This window comes from Protopterus annectens, chromosome 10.part0, assembly GCF_019279795.1.
Source record: "Protopterus annectens isolate FY-2018-M chromosome 10.part0, PAN1.0, whole genome shotgun sequence".
Taxonomy (NCBI): domain Eukaryota; kingdom Metazoa; phylum Chordata; order Ceratodontiformes; family Protopteridae; genus Protopterus; species Protopterus annectens.
In genome coordinates, this window is record NC_056744.1 from 1,432,863,462 (window position 1) to 1,432,888,839 (window position 25,378).

Sequence of the window (25,378 nt, forward strand, 5' to 3'; positions counted from 1 at the left end):
AGTACTTTTTCTTTAGATAGTTACGAATTGGTTTCCATTTTGAGATATAATTGGTTGTTGATAACCACCAACCCTTAAGTGAGTAAAATATTGGGGGACAAACCAACAGTGATTTACATGAAAGATCTTTGTTTTAAACAACTGTTGGAGAATAAACAGAAAAATAGGACTTGTGCTGCTTTGGTTGCAGTGCAAGGTATGTTTGTGTGGTTGTTGTAGGATGCGTTCCTGTATTTTACTGGGGGACCAGTTCATTCTTTGGCTTTATGGTCATATTAAAAGAAAAATACAATTCTAATACAAAATGGGCCATATATGCTGCCAGTTTAGACTATTCAGCATATTATATAGGTAAAACCATTATAAAAGTGAAAGAAAGGTTGTATGAACATGAGAGAGACATTAAAAATAAAAAAGACACAAGTGCACTTTATAGACATATTGAGAAATATCCTGGACATAGATCTGGCTACTTTGTGATTGACCAACTCAAAAAGGATGATAGGGGTCTAATCATTGAGGAACATTTATTACTTAGAGAATTGAAATGGCAACTTAGGCTCAATGCATTAAATGAACCTGGGCTAAATAATGTGTTCCATTTCATCTATTTTGTTTTTAAAGAATTTAGAATGTTAATGTATTTTGTAATACAAGGAAGGCTTATGGTTTTAGTTTAAAACAAATTAGTATTGAATTAATTGTGTTGTTGTCATGTGACTTTTTAATTAATTTTAGTTGGTATTTAACTGTTCTGGTTGCATTGTTTTTTTAGTTCTGAAGAAGTCCTGATGGATGAAAGCGCTAAACTCCTCTTAGTACGTATTTTTACAGTGTTGCTGCTGTTGTGAATATTAAAGCTTTTTTACCGGCTTTCGACTCTGTTTCCTGGTTACTAGTTTGGATTGGAGAAGAATTGTCTATCCTGAGAACTAAGCCAACACAGGAATGGAGAAAGGAGGATGTTCATCGTGTTTCACTGTTGCAGTCATTACACTTGGGTTATCCTGCTGGCAGGCGACCTGAGTTCCAAAGTCTTGGTCCGGCGTCGGTTGTTTTCGCCTCTTCCCTGACGTCAGTGTGCCAGGGGTGTAAAAATTGCAACCAATGCCATTTTCTTCAGTCTTTCTTGCCGCACGGTGCCCGAAGCAAAAGCAGTTCGCAAGTGCCGGTCGGCCGACTCCTGAGATTTTCAAAATTGAGTTTCAGAACCGAAGTCTTCAATAAAACTAAGTACCCCGTTGGGGAAACTTTTTCTTGCTCCAGACCGATGTCAGTAAAAGTTAATTATGGTATTTCTTGTGGGAAGCAAATACCTCATAAGGACTTTCACTGTTACTGTATTCCTTGCCTAGGCCCTGACCACGACGTTACTAGTTGTCGGTTTTGTGCTAGATTCAATAAACGCACTATTAAACATCAGTTTGATTTTGCTTTACATTATTTTGGCCGAAGGTTTAATTACATAATGCCGTTGGAACAACCGATGACTGGAATTTATGAAAAATGCAAAGACAAAGAAAAGGACAGGCATCCGAGGTCCAAAACCGATGACTAAGCCTCTTCTAGGCCGTTCGCCGGTTCTCAGTGAGGCGCTTTCGTAGCCCCTGACACCCGCTACCTCAGAGCCACAGGCCTTAACCGACAGCCACGTGGAGACACTGAGGCCTGTGGAAACTCAAGGTACTGGGCGTATGGAAACTATTCTCTCAGTTGGGTCCGGAGCAGCTGAGCAGGCATCGGCTTCTGAGGGTGTTTTTAGACCTTCACAGCTTACAATTAAGCCCACTACAGCAGCAAAGGCAAAGTCAAAAACACCATTAAAGACAAGGAAACAAGTACAGCATTCTCCAGAACAGTCATCCATGCCAAAGAAACAGATGCTTAAAATGGCCGAAGACCTAATTACTTTAATCAGGGGTTCCCATTCCCCTCCTGACAAAAGGCCTAGGCAAGACACTGACTATGATTCCTCTGACCAGGTTTCCATTTCCTCTGATTCCTCTTCTGATCAGGGATATTCTCTCCCTCTCTATGAGCACTCTGATGCAGAAGAGTCCATACCTTCAGCCTCTCCGCCTGAGGATTATTCTTTTGGGGAAACCCTGCACTCCATGAGGGAGCATTTCCATTGGGGAGAGCCAGGATTATTCAGAATCCAAGAAAAGGCTCAGAGACTTCCTTTTATTGCCTCAGCACAGGCCCCTGGCTATCCCCCCTGTGCTTGATATTGTTGATGATGATTTTTCTGAATCCAGTCTGTTTCCTGATTCTTTACCCCCTGCACCAGTCAAGCCAGACAGGTACTACAGGGTCCCTGACTCTCATAAATTAACCCCGCTGCAGACCCAGAAACAATTTCTCAGGGTCCTAAAGGGGTTAAGGCTTCCAATGCTAAAATCCTGTCCCCTCGGATAGGGATTCTAGAGCTCTGGACAGATGGGGGAAAAAGGTTTACACTTCTGCTACTTTAGCTGTAAGAGCTTTAAACTGCCAGTTTCACATGCTTAAATATCAACAGTACCTCATGTCATTGTTAAAACAGAAAATGGTTTCAAATACAGAAAGTCCTGACAGTATGGACATGCAGGATTTATTGCATGCAGTTGAACAAGTGGGAAAGCATACTCTGCAATGTGGTTTTGATTCATTAGAGGCTTCTTGTATAACCGCAGTTACAGGCCCTGTTATTCGAAGGCATGCTTGGTTGAAAGAACAAAGTTTACCTGACCATGTTAAAGTAAAATTATTGGATGCTCCATTACAGCATGATACTTTGTTTGGTGTTAAGGCAGAAGAGATGTTAAAGAAAATGGAGGATAAAGCAAAGTCAATGCAGACAGTGAAAGATTTCTTACAAGTTCAACCACCTAGATTTAGCAGAAACTGGCCTTCAAAAAATTGGTCCTTTCCAGTGTCAGATAGGCCACAAAGAGGCAGATACAGATGCCCAAGAGGCAGATCTCAGCCCCAAGCCTCCTACAGACCTAAACAATGGGGTGCTTCAGCCCCCAAAGGAGGGGAAGACAAATCACAACCTTATAGGAAACAGTCCCAATGACTTCCCTCTACAAATGCCAAGCACTTATTTGACAGCACCCCTATGGGGAAAGGTAGCACTTTTCTCAAAAAAATTGGCACATGATCACCCAGGACCAGTGGGTGCTGAATATTGTTTCTCAGGGTTACAGGTTCCACTTCCACATGCTTCCAAAATCAAAAGGTATGCCAGTCCTGCCACAAAATTAATGGGCAGAGGCACAAAGACAGATTGCTGCTCTTATGGACATGGGAGCTATTCAGAAAGTTCCACAGCAAGAACAGGGACAAGGATTTTACTCAAGACTTTTCTTAGTACCCAGAAAGGACAAAATCTGGAGACCAATACAGGACTTGTCAATCCTAAATACTTTCTTGGATGTTCCAAAATTCAAAGTGTTAACACTACAGCAACTTCTGCCCATGCTGGGCAAGAAGGCTTGGCTAGTTACTTTGGACCTCAAGGAGGCATACCTGCATGTCCCAATCAGACAGTCTTGCAGAAGATACCTCAGATTCATAGCAGGCTCAATGCTTTACCAATTCTCTGCACTGCCCTTTTTCTTATCTACTGCGCCCAGGGTCTTCACAAAATGCCTGGCACCAGTAATTGCATTTTGCAGACAAAAAGGAATTCAGATATATCCCTACTTGGACGACTGCCTTATTCAAGCAGAGAGCAAGGACATTCTTCTAAAGCATCTGGCGTTTGTAAAAAGATTGCTAGTTTGCCTAGAGTACACAGTAAACGAAAAGAAATCAAAACTTGTGCCCTCTCAAGAAATAATATTCCTGGGTGCAAGCTTAAATACAACTGCCCAGATGGCTTATCTCATGCCAGACAAAGGCAACTGACTCATTACTTTCAAATGATGGCAACAAAAACCCAGCTCCCTGCAAGAAAAATTCTGCAGGCCCTGGGCTTCATGCATTCTACTAATTCCATATGCAAAACTGCATATGAGGAAACTACAATGGTATCTAAAAAGTGTTTGGACTCAGCATTGTCACAGCCTGGAGACAATCATAACTTTAATTCCCTGCCTACAACAGGAGTTTTGATGGTGGTCCCAGGCCTGTCACCACAACAAGGGACAGCATTTCACCTTACCCACAGCCAGGCAGACAGTAACAACGGATGCATTGGATTATGCCTGGGGGGGCACATATGGCAGGAAAATGTATTCTGGGCACATGGCCCAAGAAACAAATGCATCTTTACATCAATCAAAAAGAGATGCTAGCTGTAAAGAATGCCCTGACAGCTTTCAAGGACCTAATACATCCAGGACAACTATTAATAAAGATGGACAATACCACAGTTATGTGGTACATAAACAAGCAAAGGGGCACACATTCCTCAGATTTTACAATATCAAACTGAGATGCTGTACAAAGGCTTATCTTTCTCATCTATTAAAATCCATGCCTCTGCCATTTCAGCTCATTACAATATGGAACCTCCTATTTTTTCACATCCTCTACTACGGCAGTACCTCAGAGGGGCAAAAAATATAAGACCCCCAAGGAGAGCACCAGTACCTACTTGGGACCTCAATTTTGTTTTAGAGAAACTCACACTGCCTCCTTTTGAACCAGCCAGCACAGCTAATCTAAAATTCTTGTCATGGAAAACTGCTCTGCTCCTAGCAATAACTTCAGCAAGAAGAGTCTCAGAGTTACAGGCATTGATGGCTGTGGAACCTTTCCTCATTTTTCATCAGGACAGGGTTTCTCTTAGGACAAACCCAGCATTCATGCCAAAAGTGGTCTCCAGTGTGGCCTTAAACCAAACCATTCATTTACCTACTTTTTACCCAAAAACCCAGAATAAAGGGGAGAGACTTCTGCACGCTTTGGATATACACAGACAGCTACGATTCTACTTGGACAAAGCAAAAGCTTTCAGAAAAACTGAGCAACTGTTTGTAGCATATGCTGCAGGATCACAAGGAAAGCCTATTACAAAGCAGACAATCTCGAAATGGATAGGACACTGCATCCGTTTCTGTTATGCAGAACATGGCAAATCAGTGCCTAAGGGCATTAGGCCTCATTCTACCAGAGCAGCAGCCACTTCAGCAGCTTTCCTCAGAGGAGTACCAACCAAAGACATTTAAGAAGCTGCAACCTGGAGTTCAGTGCACACTTTCCCCAAGCACTACCACTTACCTCTCTACTCTAAATCCAGAGCAGGCTTTGCCACTGCAGTTCTGCAGGGCTTGGTAGCCTCTCCAAATCCTATTTAGACCCAGCTACCCAACCTCAGCTTTGGGATTCTACCCAAGTGTAATGACCGCAACAGTGAAACACGATGAACATAGTACTGTTGTGTACCTACCATAAATGTAGATGTTTGAGTGTATTCACTGTTGCAGTCCAGGTTACCCACCCACCATCCCCTTTTTTCATTGCTGGGACTTTTCTGTACTTGTTATCTCTATACTACCTATGTGGTGTATTTGCTTGTAGATGAAGGAAATGTTTATAGTAATATATGCATGTTTTTGGCATAATTTTATCTTTCCAGCCTTCCTATTTGGGGTCACCTGACATCTGGGGCAAGAAAAACTGAAGAAAATGGAGTCAGTTGCAACTTTTATACCCCTGGCACACTGACGTCAGGGAAGAGGCGACAACAACTGACGCCGGTCCAAGACTTTGGAACTTGGGCCGACTGTGGGTCGCCTGCCAGCAAGATAACCCAAGTGTAATGACTGCAACAGTGAATACACTCTAACATCATACACAACTGTACTTTCTGCCAATGGGGTGACTGCAATTAGGGATATAGACAAGGGAATTTATTGGAGAAAACTGGCAAAGAAACCAAAGTATTGGGAGCAAATAACTAGAGAGGGAAAGATGATAGAATGGGGAGACGTTAAGTACACATTTGGACTGCAGGTTAGAGATTGCCTTCCCTGTCAAGGATTGCTATCAGAGTATAGACAAAGAGAAAGAAATAGAGGGTCCTAAATAAAAGACCAGCACTGGAAGAGTTTTTAGTAAAATCTAGAACAGAATCTGCCATTAAAAAGGGAATAATTAGTAGAACATAGAAAGTATTGCATAACTACAAGAATCAATTAGAGGAGGTTAGAAAGGATTGGGTTGAGAAACTGGATCAGCAGTTCACAAAGAAACAATGGGAGGATATATGTATGTATTCCAAATACACAACAAAATCTAAAAGATTTAGGTTTTTGCTTGGAAATGTTTACTTAGATATTTGTATAGCCCAGGTAGATTCTAGAGAATTTTTCCTCAGGTAGGCAGCAACTTTTGGTGGTGTGACAGGAAAGAAAGAGGTAATTGGGAGAGTGCAATGAGTTGGCAGACTTTAAGGATTCCCTGCAAGATGCACTGTCGGAAATGCAGGGTGGGCTGATTGGTGTGACGAGGGCAATGATTTTTCTGAGCTATGATACAAAATCAGAATTGTGTCTAATTATGATGGCTGCCAAAAAAGCAATTACTAGAAAATGGAAATCGATTCGGAATCTAAACTAACTATAGTAGAAGTAGTGAATATAGTAACAGAGAGAAAACAACTGGACTTGAGACCTTTAGAAAAGGGTAGGAGCAAGCTACATAGGAAAATGTGAATTGTGGGAAGAAAACATACAGGGGAGGAATGAAGTTTAAAAAGAAAGCAGGACTTAAATGAGCTATGTAATGTTTGAAAATGATTGGATGGATTTTAAGTGTTGTATAATGTTTGCAACTGGGAGTGTGTCCATATGGTTTGTGATGTAAAATGCTCGCAATTAGGATTGTGTTGATGTAGATTGTTTTAGTTTATATAAATGTATGATCGTCTCTGTCATAACTGATGGTTTAATAAAGAGTTTTTTTGTTTAAAAAAGGCAGGAATTGAATAGTTTGTTATAGTTTGTGTATTGTTGCTTAGGTTATATGATGTATAGCAATATATGTGAAGCATGAACTTGTTAATACAGTTTGATTGCTTTTATGTAAAATTGCTTAAGTCACAGGTGATAATTCAGTAAAGGTGTTTATAAAAAAAATACATGCATAATGAGGAGGAGTAGTGAGCTTTACCTGAAGGCAGCAAATTTTTTGTAATGTTGGACTGATGATAGTAGGAAATAAAATGCATGTGGTATATATTGTATTTCAGTGGAAAATGCTAAAATGCTTTTTCTTTTCTGTTAATGTATGTTTGCCTGTGTCTTAATTGATCTAATAAAATTGTTAAAAAAGATAGTACACAAAAAAGAATATCTGTGCATACATTTCCATGCAAACATTCAACATTTTCTCCAATTAATTTGCATATCTGTGGGTAAGTTGTATTCTCCTCCATTGCTCATCTGTAATACCTCTATTTAATTGTTCACTCCTCATGATTTTTAATGTTATAGTGTGGTTTCTTTTTAAATGTAATATTGCTTTATATACTCTTACATATTAGTCTTTTCCAGTTTGCCCTTACTGCTAGCCTCAGTTATAAAATCTACTATTTGTGGTTTAACAAATGTACCATTCCAGTCTCCTCATAACTTCCTTCAAATATACTGTTGTATCAGTTCATGCAAGTCGATCCAAGTTCAGTAACTCAAAAGCTTGTCTAGATTTGTCCCATTTTATTACCTCCTCACTTTTTATCATGTGCTTCCAGAATCTTGGTTGTATTGTTCTTTCTTTTACAAATTCTCATTGTAATTTTCTTCTGTGTCTTTCTTGCTATATATAATGTATCCTGATGGTGAGGTCATATTATTCCAGGATCTAACTTCCTTTAAATTAAAGAATTGATGGACATGCTCCACCTAAAGAAATCCAAGTCACTGCGAGCCACAAGCTGTATTGAGCTAAACCTGGCCACAACAATAAATAGAACATGCTGGAAGGATAGATTCCTGTCACAGAGACTCCCCATCTTTTGGAACAAAATTCCTAACTACATTAGGCAGAACCCCTCACTAACACTCTTCAAGAGAAACCTTGACGAGTGGATGGGTAACAGAAAATACACCCCTGGGATCACTTCATTAGCTCTGCTTGACAGAGGCTCAGTTAATTAATCAATGGGGTGGCGAAAGCCGACACACTGTGGTAGGCTTATAAATGCCCTTGGGCAGATAGCCTAGTACCTACCTATGAACCTATGCCTAATAGTTTTATATGTACGAGGCACTTTATATTCCTTTCCTAAATCTGACTGTATGTGATCATGTTGTTGGCTCTTCAGTCATGCACTTCTTTTTGGGTATGTATTAATGGTCCTATATCAAATATATTAACCTAAGCTTTGCGGTCAATTAGTATATCTCCAGATCTGGTAGTCCAAAACTACCCTGATCTTGGTCGGTGTTAGATTTTTGCCCTTTGCATGCTTTCCCTTTTGTTATCCCACATAAACAGCTTAATTTCTTGTTTTATGTTCTTTCATATTTAATCACTTGGGTGATGCATATAAGCCTGGCCTACATAAAGAAATATATGGTCCAATAATACCTTAATTGCTTGTAGCTTATTTTCAATGTCCATAAATTACAATTTCTATAGGAGTATCTTATTTTACAATCTTTTAAATAATCTCTTCCCACATTTCTTTAGCTACTTGATCAACATCCTATTTCAGCCAAATTCTGAATTTTCTCAACTTTTCGTGACCCCACAAAAAAGGGGGAGATAGGAAAGTTTTGTACTAAGTCATGTCACATTACATGTTGGGGCCGTAATTCATTATTATAGCCTTTTTTCCCTCATTTACTATACATATATATATATATATATATATCTTGCTGATTTACCTTTAGTTGGTCCACTAACATGAATGTCGACATCTGGAAGGTCACCCACTGTACAATGAAAATGGAAATGACTGTGCAATGAAAATGGAAATGTCGACTTCCTAGTATGCATGCACTGATGTTGCTTCTGAGCATATACAAATATTATTTCCAAAAAAAAAAAAAAAAACATAAACACCCCCACTCTCCGCATGTTGGGGGCTGTACCCCCACAGATCCAATAATTATGTACTAACTACAAGCGCGTGCAGTCTCTGGGGAAAGGGAATATTCCCCTTCCCAAGGATTGTTGATCTCACATACCTGTCAGCTATCTCTGTAGTTAACCAAATGCTGTCAAACGGATGTCGATCAAACTTGCCATCAACCAAACCAGTCGAACCCATTTTGCCATACTAGTAAATTATTTCAGGTTATCAAATATTTTTACATCATGTTCTTGATTGGCAAAATGTACTGTTATGATGTCCACAAAAATGTTTATTTTCCCATTAGTACTTCTACATTTTTATCCAGTTATATTCGGTTTGCTTATGTTTTTGGTGATATCTGATCAGTTTACAGTTGTCCCAAACCTGTTCTAGGTCTATACTGCTTAGATTCAAATTTAATAACATTTCACTTAGGTTGATCTACCCAATCATTGAACAACTTAATTTTCTGGAGCTACATACTGGAAAATGCCAGTGTAAGTCGCAAGAATTTTGTTTTATATTTTACAAAACTTCATTTGTATGTAGTGTGTGGTCTGATACAATCACCTAAAGTGTTTTTGTGGTTCACATTATATTATAACAATTTTTAGATATTTAACATCTATCTGTTCTTGCCCAAGAATCAGATTTTACTGAAAAATAAGTATATTTCAATTTATCCTATATTAGTTTCATTACGTCAGTGAGGGCAAATAACATGCACATATTTCTCTTAAGCATCTGCCCTCAAATGGTATTCATAGGTTCATAGGTTCATACTAGACTATCTGCCCTAGGGCATTTATAAGCCTAGCCAGAGTGTGTTTGGCTTTTGCCACCCATTTTAAATTAATTTTGCTATGCCCTTTTTCGAGGTTAGTATACTATGCCTCTGTCTAACAGTGACACAGAAGTGATACCCGGGGTAAACCTATGATCTCCCATCAAGATTCCTCTTGAAGAGAGTCAATGAGGGACTCTGCCTACCCTGGACTGGGATTTTATTCCAGAGTGAAGGGAGCCTCTGGGTTATGAATCTGTCCCTCCAGCATGTCCTATTTATTTCAGTGCTGAAGTTCAAGTCTCTCGAGCGCGTAGCTCGATGGGATTTGGATTTTGTGAGGTGCAGCATGTCCATTAATTCCGGGTTGGACATGGCTTTATACGTCAGGCACAGATCGCCTCTGAGCAGGCGGTATGCCACTGAGTAGAGCTGGAGTTTCTTTAACCAGGCAGCATATGGCATCTGTTTGAGCCCTTTGATCCTCTTGGTGTGGTACTTTTGGGGTCTTTCCAGTTGCTGCAGGTGTCTGGTAAGGTACATCCCAAAAGGGGCATTGTACTCAATTATGGGCCTGATGAGGGATGAGTAAAGAGGCACGATGACCTCCCCTGATCTAGATGTGAATCCCTTCATGATAAGGTGGGCTATATAAAATGTTTTTCTAACCACTTTGGCCACGTGGTTGTCAAATGAGAGATTGCTATCAACTTGGGTCCCCAGGTCCCTAATTACTTCTTCCATACTTAATGGATTACCACCTATGTAGTAATTTGTGGGCACTTTGTTTTTGCCAAAGGGGATGACTATACACTTTTTGGCGTTTAGCTTGAGGCCATGGCTCTGGCACCAGTTGTCTGTTTCTATGAGGCCCTTTTGGAGGATGCTTGTGTCAGCTGGAGAGTCGATTATGGCGCCCAGTTTGCAGTCATCTGCGAACTTGGTCAGCCACAGTCCTTCCATGTTGGCCTGTACCTCCGAGAAATATATACCGAACAAGAGAGGTCCCAGGACTGAGCTTTGTGGGACGCCACTTGTAACTGGTTTGGAGTCTGACATGGCTCCAGCAATTCTAACTATGTGGGTTCTGTCCTTGAGCCAGTTTGCAACCCATCTAGTGACATAGGGGTTTATATTTAAGCTGGTGAGCTTATCTATAATGCCCGAGTGGGGTATTGTATCGAAGGCTTTTGCGAGGTCCAGGTAGGCTGTGTGGACCACCTTCCCTCGCAATGGCCTTGGTGACTGTTTCAAAGAAATCGACCAGGTTTAAGAGGCAGGATCTGCCCTTAACAAAGCCGAACTGGGTAGGATCCAGTGTCTGTAGGTCCCCAATATCTTTATTTATGAGGTCCATGATGATCCTTTCCATAGCTTTGCAGACCAAGCTAGTCAGGCTTATGGGGCGATAGTTTCCAGGATCCGTTGAGGCACCACCTTTGTGGAGAGGGACCACTGTTGCTGTACGCCACTCTTTGGGTACATATCCTGTAGTTAGGCTGAGATTGAACAGTAGTTTTATGTTTGGGTTTAGCTCTTCTTGGAGTTCATGTAGGACGCAGCCCGGGACACCGTCTGGTCCCGTTGATGCTGTGTTTTTTGCTTTGGAGGGGGCGGCTCTTACCTGAGCATCTGAGATGTCAGGGGGTAGCACTCTGCTGGGATAGATATTTGCCCTTTTGGTGGGGGGGGGAGAAGTTTGCGCTGAACCTGTCAGCTAGGATGTTGGTAATGTCTGTGGGTTTGGTGTATTTTTTGTCATTTTGGACTAATTCTGAGCATATCTGGGAATTCCCACCCAGGTTCCTAACATAACTAAATAAAGCCTTGTGATTATCCTTAGTGTCCTGTGCAATATTTTTCTCGAAGCTGGCCTTAGACGATTTTATGAGTGCCCGTAGTTTTTTGCTAATACTGATCAGAGATGCCTTCCCTTTTTGGGATTTTGCTCTGTCATGTAGTAGCTTCCTCCTTCTGTTGTATAGTTTGTTTATGGCTGGGGTCCACCAGACAGGACGTCTGCCTTTGGAGGATTGGGTATTGGTTTTATTTGGTATTGCATGATCCATACATTCCTGAAGGTGTTCATAGAATGCGTTTATAAAGGATTCTGGGCCATATTTTCCACAGGCCCGGGGGCTTTGAAGGATTCCACCTCGGTTTTGAGGAGTGTGAAATTTGCTTTAGAGAAGTTTTTCACTGTGGTTTTCTGGGCAGGGGGTGGGGTCGGGATGTGAATATCCAGTGAGATTAGTTTATGGTCTGATCTTACCAGTGAGGGATACACTTCTGGTCTGGAGCATAGAATCCCCATGTTGGTGATGATCAGGTCCAGTATGTTTTCCCCTCTTGTGGGAGTGGTAACAAGTTGTTCCATAGCATTTGAGTTTATAAATTCCAGGAACCTTTGGGCTAGGGTGTTGGAACTAGAGTAATGCTCCCAGTCTATGTTTGGGTAGTTGAAGTCGCCTAATATAATGGTGTTTGGAGAGACCTTCATATTTTCCAGTGTTCTCTGGAAGGCCGAGTGGGGTTCCTGGGTTTGGGAGGGTGGTCTGTAGCAGGCTATAAACTGGAAGGCAGTTTTACCCACTGTTAGTTGCACATGGATAGTCTCTGATGCTTCGTGCTGTGCCACCAACCTGGAGGTGTGGGTATCTTTGACAGATATTGATACTCCCCCTCCTTTTGTGGTTCGGTCCAAGTTTTGGGGCTGAAAAGCATGGTATGAGGTATAACTTGGTAGTGCTGGGGTGCTCTCAGTAGCCTTGAACCAGGTTTCTGTTACTGCACAGATATCGATGTTCTCCATGCTAAGGAGAGTTTCGAGTGCGTGCATCTTGAGGTTTAGACTTCTGGCGTTGAGTAGCATTACTTATCCCTTGTGATACCTATGGAGGTGGATTTGTCTTTTGAGCCTTGCCTAAAAAAGGCAGTATGGGGGTAGCAAGAGCCTTTGCCAATGTCCGAAAGCCCAGGGGTGACAGGTACAAGCCGTCCCTAGCGAAGCATTGTGGCTTGTCGAGCATGTCATCCCAGGCTGACAGGCATTGGATCCCCTTTGAATGACACCAATACTTAAGCCAATTGTTGAAATTGATCATCTTGTCTTCATATTGTGGCATTATTCTTGGTGAGGGTAAGATGCTACTCAAGGTCAGGGTCATACCGGCCTGGGCTACATGCTCAGAGAGCTCCTCTATGTCTCTTTTCATGTAGTCCAGGGAGGTATGTCTCAGGTCATTCACACCAGCATGGACAATGACTGAGTCATATTTGTACTTGCCTTGGAGTGACCTGAGTGCTTGTGTTATGTGGCGGATCCTAGCGCCCGACAGGCAGCTCACCGTGACCTTCTCCTTTTTCAGCCTGGTGAGCGGGATGTCATTGTGCCTGACGATAGAGTCACCTATTACAAGTGTATCAGTTGTGTTGTTTAGCCTTAAGGGCTGTGACTGTTCAGCACACTGGCTTTGTGAGCTATGTGTTGCATGTGTTTTGTTTTAGGGTAGCGGTTGCTTGGGTGTCTGCTTTGGAGGTCTCTGCTGCTTAGGCAGATTTTTATTTAGAGCCTCCAAGTATGTTTTTGTGTGTTTATGTGTTTGGTTTGCTGTCATGGTAGGTCTATATGAGACTGGAATTGTAGTGAGTGTGGTTTCCTTCTCCTCCTGACTGGTTACGCCAGTACTGAGTTGAGAGAGCTTAGCCTCCAGTTTGGCTATATGGTTGCATCTCTCACATGTGTTGGAATTTGTTGGGAGGAGGAGAGGGTTGTCTGTGTACATGAGGCAGTTGTAATATTGCCTCAAGATTCCCAGATTCACCAGCTGGACTGGAGAGGAGATTGACAGCTGACCTTTGGACATGCTAGAATAGTATTGGGAATGCCTTTATAATTGAAAAAAAAGGGCCAATGGGAAACAAGGTACTAAAGGGGAGTTTGTGAGGGTGTAGTGCTTTTAATTTTTTAGTGCTGACTTACATAATTGCTTTAGTGAGCAAGTGCCAGGTAACTTAAATGCAATGTGTTACAAGTAACTTAAATGCAAAAACGACAAACAGTAACTTTCTTTCAAGTGAAACAAGGAAATAAGTACAGTAAGCAATACAGATATCACTAGGGATCCACAGAAGCGCTGAAAAGCTGTGTTTTAGGTGGAATTAGCGTTTCAGGGAAATAAGCAAACAACAACAAGCATACAAACAAAGCTAGATTCAGTAGGCCTGGATCTAGTCTATGCTACAGCAAACAAGGTGTACCAATTTCAGTAGACGCAGTTCAAATATGCAGGCACTATAAGCCTTTAACCAGAAATTCCGAGCTCAGAAGGGCAGAGTCCAGCCTCTCCTCCCACAAGAGTGCAGACCACGGACCCTCTTAATGTAAAATAACTGGCCTGAAGCCCAAGTGCTTAAACCAGAATTAATACGCTTTTAGAATAACAGACACTGAGCCCTCAATCAGAAGTTCCCAACTGAGAAGAATGTAAGCTACCTGTTCTGCCACTACAGTGCAGTCCACAAACCTCCTTAATGTAAAACAACTGGTCTGAAGCCCAAGTGCTTAAACTAAAAGGCTTAGAATGAGTTACACCAAGCAGTAATAAATACGATTGAGTACTTTTAAGATGACCCAAAAGCAAAATAAAGTAAGAAGAAACACAAATACAGTAAAAGCAGATAAAATTTTTTTTTTTTTTTTTGAGTGAGCAAATGAGATGGGCCCAGGAGGAGTATCCAAGTGCAAATTTACAAGGGGGGCGGGCAGTTTCAAAGCCACCAAGATTAACACCAAGACAAAAACAGGGAGGGTGGGTGCGGACCTACTGAAAAAACAGAGTCACAACTTCCAGCTAGATACTGCTCAATGCAACACAAACAAATTAATTTAAATCGTGTATTATTTGAAAAAAGTGCAGATAAAAATTTACTTAACTTCACTTATGCGTTCAGTTGATTGCTTGCAGGTCTTAGCTGGTCAAAGCTCACAGTTTAAACAGAAAATAATTCACTGTACCACTTGTATAAGACAGAAACTGAATAACAATGAAGTAAACTACCCCCACTTTTCACTGGCTTGCAGGTTTTTTAACAAGCCTTAACTGAAAAAACAGAGTCACAACTTCCAGCTAGATATTGCTCAATGCAACACAAACAAATTAATTTAAATCGTGTATTATTTGAAAAAAGTGCAGATAAAAAATTACTTAACTTCACTTATGCGTTCAGTTGATTGCATGCAGGGCTTAGCTGGCCAAAGCTCACAGTTTAAATAGAAAATAATTCACTGTACCACTTGTATAAGACATAAACTTAATAACAATGAAGTAAACTACCCCCACTTATCACTGGCTATGCAGGTTTTTTAACAAGCCTTAACTGAAAAAACAGTCTCACAACTTCCAGCTAGATATTGCTCAATGCAACACAAACAAATTAATTTATATACTGTATTATTTGAAAAAAGTGCAGATAAAAATTTACTTAATTCCATGATATCTTGTTTGTCTAGCTTTATCTTCCTTATTTCCTGTTTGTCTTTTCCCATTACTGTACATCTTTCATGAAATACTATAACTTCTGCCACTTTCAGTAGCTTAGCAGGCAGCACAGTTGCCTTTGGTGTAGAAAGCTCTAGGTTCCACTCCGACCCAGAAGGTCAGAATAGCTGAGGCCACCTCCACCAAGAGGCCAGTCACTAGTGGAGTCCACCAGGGCTCAGTAGTAGGCTCGCTTCTTTTTGGCATCCATTTCTCGGAAGTGAAAGTAAACACTGAAGGTCTATGGCTAAGTTTCCAGATAACTGCATGCTGGGCATTATCACAGGCTGCCCTGCAGACACTAGCATTCTTCAAGAAGGGATTTTTCTGACTAACAAATGGTGCCAAAGCCATGGTCTTAAACTGATTGCTAAGAGATGCATAATTGTACCCTTTGGGAAAGTCAGTTATCCTGGTTAATTACCATGTTAAGAATATGCCTCTAAGAGTCGACTCAGTGGTCAGGGATCTGGGTACTCACATAGACAGTAGCTTTACCTTCAGCCACCACGTGACCACAGTGGTGAGGAAATCATTTTATGCTGCACAGCTTATAAGTAAGCATGTGGCATCTAGGTCCAGAGGGGTCATTACCCCACTATACTGTGCCCTTATCAGACCAAATAGTGTACAGTGCTCCCTTTGGTATGTACCTGACCAGGCATATGCACAACTAGAATGAACTGAATTGAGATTCCTTACAAAAAAGAATACAAGGAGTAACAGATCTGCCTTACACAGAGAGCCTTAAAATATATTAAAAACTGGGCTAATAAGATAAACAATATTAGGCAATGTGAAGCTAGAATACATTCAGGAAAGGAAGCATCTGTTGTCCATAACCATCACTCAACCCCTTATTAAACATGATACTACCAGTGAATCACTTTGAAATTAAGTGTTTCGCAATATGAGGATTCAGAGCATGTAGAAGAAAATAGAAAATAAGTTCACAGCAAAGAACAAGGATTAAAAGTAAAAATAAATTCATTAATGTCTATAATGTGAAGGGAATTTATACTAAAAAGTACACTGTTTTGTTATGTAACACACAGGTTACAGGGAATGATAACATTGTTCAATCAGAAAACATTCACTCTACAGAAAAAGGTAAAATTTTTCCAGCAGAGAAGGTAGAAAAAGAGGCAGGGGCAGGTGAAAATGAAGAAATTAAAGCTGAACTTGGAAGATGTTCATCGTGTTACCCTGCTGCAGTCATCACACTTGGGTTATCCTGCCGTCAGGCGGTCCCGCAGTCGGCCCGAATTCCAAAGTCTTGGTCCGGCGTCGGTTGCTGTCGCTTCTTCCCTGACGTCAGTGCGCTAGGGGTATACAAGAGGCATCCGACGCCATTTTCTTCAGTCTTTATTGCCGTGCGGTGCCCGAAGCAGAAGCGGTTCGCAAGTGCCAGTCGGCTGACACCTGAGATTTTCAAATCGAGTTTCAGTCCGAAGTCTTCAAAGCTATGTACCCCATTGGGGAACCTTTTCTTGCCTCAGTCCGATGTCAGAAAAAGTTAACAATTGCATTTCTTGTGGGAAGCAAATACCTCATAAGGACTTTCATTCTTATTGTATACCTTGCTTAGGCCCAGACCACAACGTCACTGGTTGTCAGTTTTGTGCTAGGTTCAATAAGCGAACTATAAAGCGACACTTTGATTTCGCACAACACTACTTCGGTAGGAAATTTAATTACACTATGCCATCGGAGCAACCGACTACCGGCGTGCATAAAAAACGCAAAGATAAAGACAGGCAGCCTAGATCCAAGCCAGACTCTGAGGCCTCGGCTGGGCCGGTCGCCGGTCCTCCGGTTTTCAGTGAGGCGCCTACACAGCCCCTGGCTACCGCAGAATTGGAACCCCAGACCACTTTGGATTCTCTAGCAGAGAGTTCTAGGCCGACGCAGCCATTTTCTTCAGGCCCTATCGACGACATTGCAGAAGGAGAAGCCGGTGCTATGGAAACACCTTCGGTTTCAGAAGGTGTCTTCAGACCGACTACTCTCACCATAAAATGTTATGCTAAGCTTAAGACTCCTCTAAAACCAAAAAAGACTGCACTTCAGTCTCCAGCTCAAGGCCCCATGCCTAAGAAACAGATGCTTAAAATGGCTGAAGATTTGATTTCTTTAATCAGGGGTTCCCAACCCCCCCCCCCCGGCAAAAGGCCTAGACAAGAGGAGGATTATGCCTCCTCTGATCAAGTGTCTATTTCCTCAGGCTCCTCTGAGGAACAGGATTACTCCTTTCCCCCTTATGAAGATTCTGATGCTGAATATTCCATTCCCTCAGCTTCTCCCCCTGAAGACTACTCCTTTGGGGAAACCTTACATACCATGAGGGAGCATTTCCACTGAGAAGGTCAGGACTACTCCGACTCAAAGAAAAGGCTCAGAGAGTTTCTTTTACTCCCCCAGCACAGACCACTTGCTATCCCCTCAGTTTTAGACATTGTGGATGATGTTTATTTAGAATCTGGTCTAAATCCAGATTCTCTGCCTCCTGCTCCAGCCAAACCAGATAGATACTATAGAGTGCCTGACTCACACAAATTCCTTCACAAATGCCCTGTTGCTGATCCAGAGACAATCTCCCAGGGTCCCAAAGGGGCTAAGGCTTCTATGGCCAAAAATCCTGTACCCTCTGAAAGGGACTCCAGAGCACTAGATAGGTGGGGGAAGAAGGTTTACACCTCAGCTACTCTGGCTATGAGAGCACTAAATTGTCAATTTCACATGCTTAAATACCAGCAATTCCTAATGTCTCAAATAAAACAAAAGATGAGCACGCACCCTCAACAGTCTGAATTCAAGGAAATGCAGGATCTGTTGCATGCAGCTGAACAGGTGGGCAAACTTACCTAACAATGTGGATTTGATTCCTTGTAAGCTTCCTGTAGAGCAGCTGTTACTGGGTCTGTTATACGTAGGCATGCTTGGTTAAAGGAACAAACTCTGCTTGATCATGTTAAAGCAAAGTTACTAGATATGCACCCTTACAGCAGGATGTCTTATTTGGGGTTAAAGCAGAAGAGGTTTTAAAGAAAATGGAGAATAAGGCAAAATCTATGCAGACGGTCAAAGATTTCTTACAGGTACAGCACCCACGCTTCAGCAGAAATTGGCCAACAAAAAATTTGGTCCTTTCCAGCTTCTGACAGACCACAGAGGGGTAAATACAGGCACCCAAGGGGCAGAGGACAAGCACAAATCCCTTACAAACCTTGCCAATGGGGCACTGCAACACAGAAGGGAGGAGAAGACAGGTCCCAAACTACTAGAAGGCAAACACAATGACTTAAACCTCAAACTGCCAAGCAAAACTCGCTTGGCAGCTCCCTTGGGAGGAAAATTAGCACTTTTTGTAGACAACTGGCGCATCGTCACAAAGGACAAATGGGTCCTGGACATTATCTCACAAGGATACAGATTCCATTTCCACACCTTGCCAAGGATAAAAGGAATGCCAAACTTGCCACAAAATCAATGGGCAGAAGCACAAAAACAAATTACAGCTCTCATGGACATGAGAGCCATTCAACTGGTACCTACACAGGAGCAAGGCCAAGGATTTTACTCAAGGCTCTTTCTACTCCCCAGAAAGGACAATGCTTGGAGACCCATTCTGGACCTTTCAATTCTAAACACCTTCTTGCAAGTACCCAAATTCAAGATGCTAACACTACAGCAGCTTCTTCCCATGTTGGGCAAGAAAGCTTGGCTAGTAACGTTGGACCTCAAGGAGGCATATCTGCATGTCCCTATCAGACAAAATTGCAGAAGATACCTCCACTTCTTTGCAGGTTCATCCCACTACCAATTCTCTGCACTGCCCTTTGGCTTATCTACTGCGCTCAGGGTCTTCACAAAATGCCCGGCACCAGTAATTGCATACTGCAGACAAAGAGGAATTCAAATATACCCATACCTGGACGACTGCCTCATACAAGCAGAAAGCAAGGACACTCTCTTACAACATCTGGCTTTTGTAAAACACCTTCTAAGTTGCCTAGGGTACACAGTAAACAAAAAGAAATCAAAACTAGTGCCCTCACAAAATATGACATTCTTGGGTGCCAGCTTGAATACAATGGCCCAGATGGCTTACCTGACGCCAGACAAACAACTACAACTAACTAAGTAATTCAAAACAATGGCAACAAAGACCCAACTCCCTGCAAGAAAAATTCTGCAGGCCTTGGGCTTCATGGCATCTTACATACTACTAATACCATTTGCAAAACTGCATATGAGGAAATTACAATGGTACCAAAAAAGCGTATGGACTCAACACAGCCACAGCTTGGAAACAATGATACCTCTCATTCCCTGCCTTCAGGAGTTTCTATGGTGGTCACAGACATGTCACCTCAACAAGGGTCAGCCTTTCACCTTACCCCCAGCCAGGCAAACTATGACAACAGATGCATCGGACTACGCCTGGGGGGCACACATGGCAGGATGGTGCGTTCAAGGCATATGGACTGCAGATCAAAGGAATATGCACATCAATCAAAAAGAAATGCTAGCTGTACAGAATGCCCTGACAGCCTTCAATGACCTCTTACCTCCAGGACAGCTTATAATAAGGACAGACAACACCACAGTAATGTGGTACATAAACAAACAAGGGGATACACACTCCTACCCTCTATGCAGGCAAGCAATGACCTCGTGGAACACAGCACTGGCTTACCAAGTTCAATTACAAGCTCAATTCCTGCCAGGAAAAAAGAACACATTGGCAGACGACCTAAGCAGAAACATCATGGATCCCCACGAGTGGAAACTGGATCCACAAGTATTTGCAATGATAACTCAAAAATGGGGGCACCCAGACATAGACCTGTTTGCCAGCCCCCAAAACTATCAGCTAACAAAATTTTGCACAAGGACATTTCACCATCAAGCTTGGAAAGTGGACGCACTCTCATTCAGTTGGAAAATGCTGACAGTATATGCCTTCCCTCCATTGCCCCTTCTCACAAAGGTGCTGCTGAAAGTCAGGATGGAGAGACCCCGAATGATACTCATTGCCCCAGACTGGCCACGCCAGCACTGGTACCCACTATTAAGGAATATGGCCCAGGGCCCACCATGGATTTTACCACAAATTACTCATCTGCTCACACATACACAGCCAGCTCAAAACCTTAAATTTGGCTGCATGGCAAATCACCTAAGCAACCAGCCAGCTCCTCTTTCACAAGCTGTTATGGATGTTATTCTGGAGGTCAGGAGGCCCAGCACCAGGAAAGCCTACTCAGACAAATGGAAAAGGTTTTGCGCCTGGAACCAAGCTAAAGGCCAAAATACCCTTCAGCCGGACATACCTCAGATTCTACAATATTTAACTGAGATGTTACACAAAGGGCTTTTCTTTTTCATCTGTTAAAATCCACACCTCGGCTATTTCAGCTCACTACAACACAGATCCTCCCTTATTTTCACATCCACTTCTAAGGCAGTTTCTCAGAGGGGCCAAAAACATTAGGCCTCCCAGGAGAGCACCAACACCAACTTGGGACCTCAATTTTGTTCTGGAAAAACTTATGCTACCTCCTTTTGAGCCAGCTTTCTCAGCTGACTTAAAGTTTGTATCATGGAAGACTGCCGTGCTGCTAGCAATTACTTCAGCCAGAAGAGTCTCAGAGCTTCAGGCTCTAATGGCGATAGAGCCTTTCCTCATTTTTCATCAAGACAGAGTTTCTCTACGAACTAACCCCTCTTTTATGCCTAAGGTGGTATCCAGTGTGGCTCTAAATCAAACCATCCATTTACCCACCTTCTTTCCAAATCCGCAGAACAAAGGAGAAAGACTCCTGCATTCCTTGGACATTAGGCAGCTACGTTACTACTTGGATAAAAGTAAGGTTTTCAGAAAATCTGACCAGCTTTTTGTATCCTGTGCTACAGCATCACAAGGAAAGGCTATCTCAAAACAGACCATTTCCAAATGGATAGAACATTGCATACGTTTTTGCTACACCCACCATGGAAAACCAGTTCCTGCTAGCATTAGGCCCCAGTCCACCAGGGCAGCAGCTACATCTACAGCCTTCCTCAGGGGGGTACCTACCAAGGATATTCTGGAAGCTGAAGCTGCAACTTGGAGTTCAGTACACACCTTCACCAAACACTATCACTTACCACTTTACTCTAAGACTAGAGCTGGCTTCGCCACTGCAGTTTTGCAGGGCCTTCTAGCCTCATCTAACCCTGTTTGACTCCACCTCCCATCCTTAGCTTTGGGATTCTACCCAAGTGTGATGACTGCAGCAGGGTAACACGATGAACATACTACAGTTTTGTACCTACCATAAATGTAGACGTTCGAGTGTATACCCTGCTGCAGTCCAGGTTACCCTCCCTCCATCCCCTCTGACCTAACTAAGACCTTTCAATTCCTTAAAATCTGATACAATCTTTATGGTGTATTTGCTTATAGCTGGAGGGATGTTTTGTTTGTGCTACACTTTTATTTTTGGTACTATCTACTGACCACCTTTTGGGGGGGGGGGCACCTGACATCTGGGGCAAGAAAAAACTGAAGAAAATGGCGTTGGATGCCTCTTGTATACCCCTAGCGCACTGACGTCAGGGAAGAAGTGACAGCAACTGACGCCGGACCAAGACTTTGGAATTCGGGCCGACTGCGAGACCGCCTGACGGCAGGATAACCCAAGTGTGATGACTGCAGCAGGGTATGCACTCGAACATCTACATTTATGGTAGGTACAAAACTGTACTGACCGAAGAACATTAGGATAAGAAAAAAGAGGAGAAAGACCAAAGTTGTCAGTATGGCTCAAGCTGTGGAAGTACAAAGACAGATAGATGAGAGTTGTATGCTTGCAAATGTAATAAGCAATGAAAACAGTGGGATTAATAACACTAATGATGATGAAGATTAATTAATAGAGCAAGTATTACTGAATTACAAGTTGGAGATTCTTCTGATCTGGTCAGAAATGGTATACTTGTTGAAGATTCAATTATTAGGGGAAATGGTACTTATATTTTCAGAGACTTTAGTGAACATTGACTAGTAGTGTGCTTGCTAGGAACAGTTGTATTACATGTACTGCTGCTGGGTTGTTCCTGCAACTGTAATTGTACAGTTCTACTGATTGTATTATATTTATTACTACTTGTTTGTGTTGTACTACTGTGGAGTTCCCCCCTGGGTCTCGGACCTTGCCTTGTACTGTCTGTAGATGCTGTAAAATAATTCTATTGTATTAAAGTTTATTGTTACTATGTTTTTCTTTATTGTCTTATATTACTGTGTAATTTTTCTCCCTGGGTCTCCTCTGAAAACAGGCTTCTGGCCCAGTTGGACATATCCGGTCAACAAATGTAATAAATAATACAGCATGTGAGAAATGCCTTAGAATTCTTTCATGTAAGAAAGTATTGCAGTGTGTTTATTCATGTTGGTACAAATTATGTCATCTACAATGACTCTCTGACTGTTCATAGGTGTGTACTAGGCTAATGGCCCTGGAGCCTTTACAAGCCTAGCCCATAGGGTTACACTGGCATTGTGCCACCCGACCTTAGTTTCCATTGCCTCTGTCAAGTAGAGGCAGTGGAGTGATCCCCGGGGTGAATTTTCTATTTCTCATCCACTCATCAAGATTTCTCTTGGACGGCCAGTGAGGTGCTCTGCTTGACATATACGGGAAGTCTATACCATAGCATGGGCAGTCTGTGGGTTATGAAACTGACCCTCCAGCACGTTCTGTTGATTATGGTAATGAGGTTGAGGTCTCTGGACCGTGTGGTGCGGAGGGATTGGGATTTTTTTAGATGTAGCATTTCTAACAGAGCTGGGTCAGACATGGCTTTATAAGTCAAGCAGAGATCACATCTAAGTAGGCAATATGAGATGGAGAATAGTTGGAGTTTTTTTTTAGTCTGTCCATATAGGACAAGTGTTTAAGGTCTAGGATCCTCTTTGTGGGGTACTTTTGTGGCCTCTCCAGTTGTTGCAGGTGTCTAGTGAGATACATCCCAAAAGGGGCATTGTACTCGATGATTGGCCTAATGAGGGAAGAGTAGAAAGAGACAATGACCTCTTTCTTCCAGGATGCAAAACCCTTAGTAATGAGATGTGTCACATAGAAGGACTTTCTGATCACAGTGGCAGTGTGGTGGTCAAAAGAGAGGTTGCTGTCAACCTGTGTTCCCAGATCTCTTATAACGCCTTCTGTGTTTAGTGGACTACTATCGATGTGATAGTTCATGCAAACTGGGTTTTTCCCAAAGGGGACGACGACACATTTTTTGGTATTGAGCTTAAGGCCATGGTTCTGACACCAGTCACTGGTCTCAGTGAGGCCTTTCTGTAGGATGTCAACACCACTTGGGGAGTTAATAATGGCTCGCAACTTGCAGTCTTCTGCAAACTTTGTCAGCCAGAGTCCCTTTGTGTTGTACTGGACTTCTGAGAAGTAGATACCAAACAGGAGAGGACCCAGGACCGATCCCTGTGGGACTCCACTCGTGCCTGGTCGGCAGTCTGACTTGGAGTCAGCTACTTTCACACTGTGGCTTCTATCTGTGAGCCAGTTTGCAACCCACCTAGTGATATAGGGGTTGATGCCTAGCTTACTGAGTTTTTCTATGATTCTTGAGTGGGGAATGGTATCAAAGGCCTTGGCCAGATCAAGGTAGGCTGTATGAACCACCTTGCCTTCATCCACAGCTCTGGTGACTGACTCAAAGAAGTCGACCAAGTTGATCAGGCATGATCTACCCTTCACAAAACCAAACTGTGTGGGAGCCAGAGTTTAGAAATTCCCTATATCCTTGTTTATTAGGTCCATGATGATGCATTCCACAGCTTTGCATATCAGACTTCTCAGGCTAATGGGGCGACAGTTCCCAGGGTCTGTAGTCGCTCCTCCTTGAGGGATGACTATAGCAGTGCACAGTTTGGTAGGGACAAAGCCTGAGGTGAGGCTGTGATTGAACAGGGCACAGAGGTGAGGTGCCAGTTCACTCTGTATTTCATGTAGAACACAAACCAGGATATTATCACGTACCATAGAAGCTGTATTCTTGGCACTGGACAGTGCTGTTTTAACCTGTGCAGCAATAATACTGGCTGCCTAGCAATCTGCTGGTATTGTGATTGGTCCTGTGGGGGGAGGGGAGTAGGCACTGAATCTGTCGGCCAGTATATTGGCAATATCTGTTGGCTCGGTATAGGAAATACCATTGTGCAGTAGCTCAGAGCAAATCTGGGTATTGCCACGGAGGTTCTTTACACAACTATAGAAGACCTTGTGGTTGTCTTTACTATCTGCTGCAATTCTGTTTTCATAGCTAGCGTTAGAGGATTTGATGAGGGATCTCAACTTTTTGTTGAGGCTGATAAGGGAGTTTTTCCAGTCTTGAGACTTCACCTTATTCCGCATCAGTTTCCTCCTCCTGTTGTAGAGTTTGTTTATGGCAGGGGACCACCAGATTGGCTTCCTTTTTTTGGCGGAGAGTGTCTTGGTTCTATTGGGTATGGCGAGATGTATGCATTTGTGTATGTGGTCGTACAGTGCGTTGGTGTATGATTCGGCGGTCATACAACTATTTTCCATTTGTATGGGTGCCATGAAGTTAGCCACATCTGTTCTTAGGAGCCCAAAGTTAGCTTTGGAGAAATTTTTCATGATGGTTAGCTTTGCGAGGGTGGTGTGGTGGGAGGGATGTGGACTTCCAAGGTGATTAGTTTGTGGTCCGATCTAACCAGAGAGGAGTTGACTATTGGTGTAGAGCAACGGTCACCCATGTTAGTAATGACCAGGTCAAGGATGTTGCGACCTTTAGTGGGGGTAAGAACGAGATGGTCCAGGGCATTGGAATTAATGAATTCCAGGAAATGTTGGGCAAGTGTATTGGTACATGAGTAGTTTTCCCAGTTAATGGAGGGGTAGTTGAAGTTGCCCAGTATAAGTGTGTTAGGTTGGACCCTAATATTCTCCAGGGGACTTAGGAACGTGGAGTGCCTTGGGACATGGTTGGGGACCTATAACAGTC

At 42.5% G+C, this 25,378-nt stretch overlaps 1 protein-coding gene across 1 annotated transcript in view; it reads left to right on the forward strand.

Moving 5' to 3' along the window:
- Positions 1–25,378, forward strand: part of WDR47 (WD repeat domain 47) — a 2,078,858-nt gene that overhangs the window by 1,348,694 nt on the left and 704,786 nt on the right. The window lies entirely within an intron of this gene.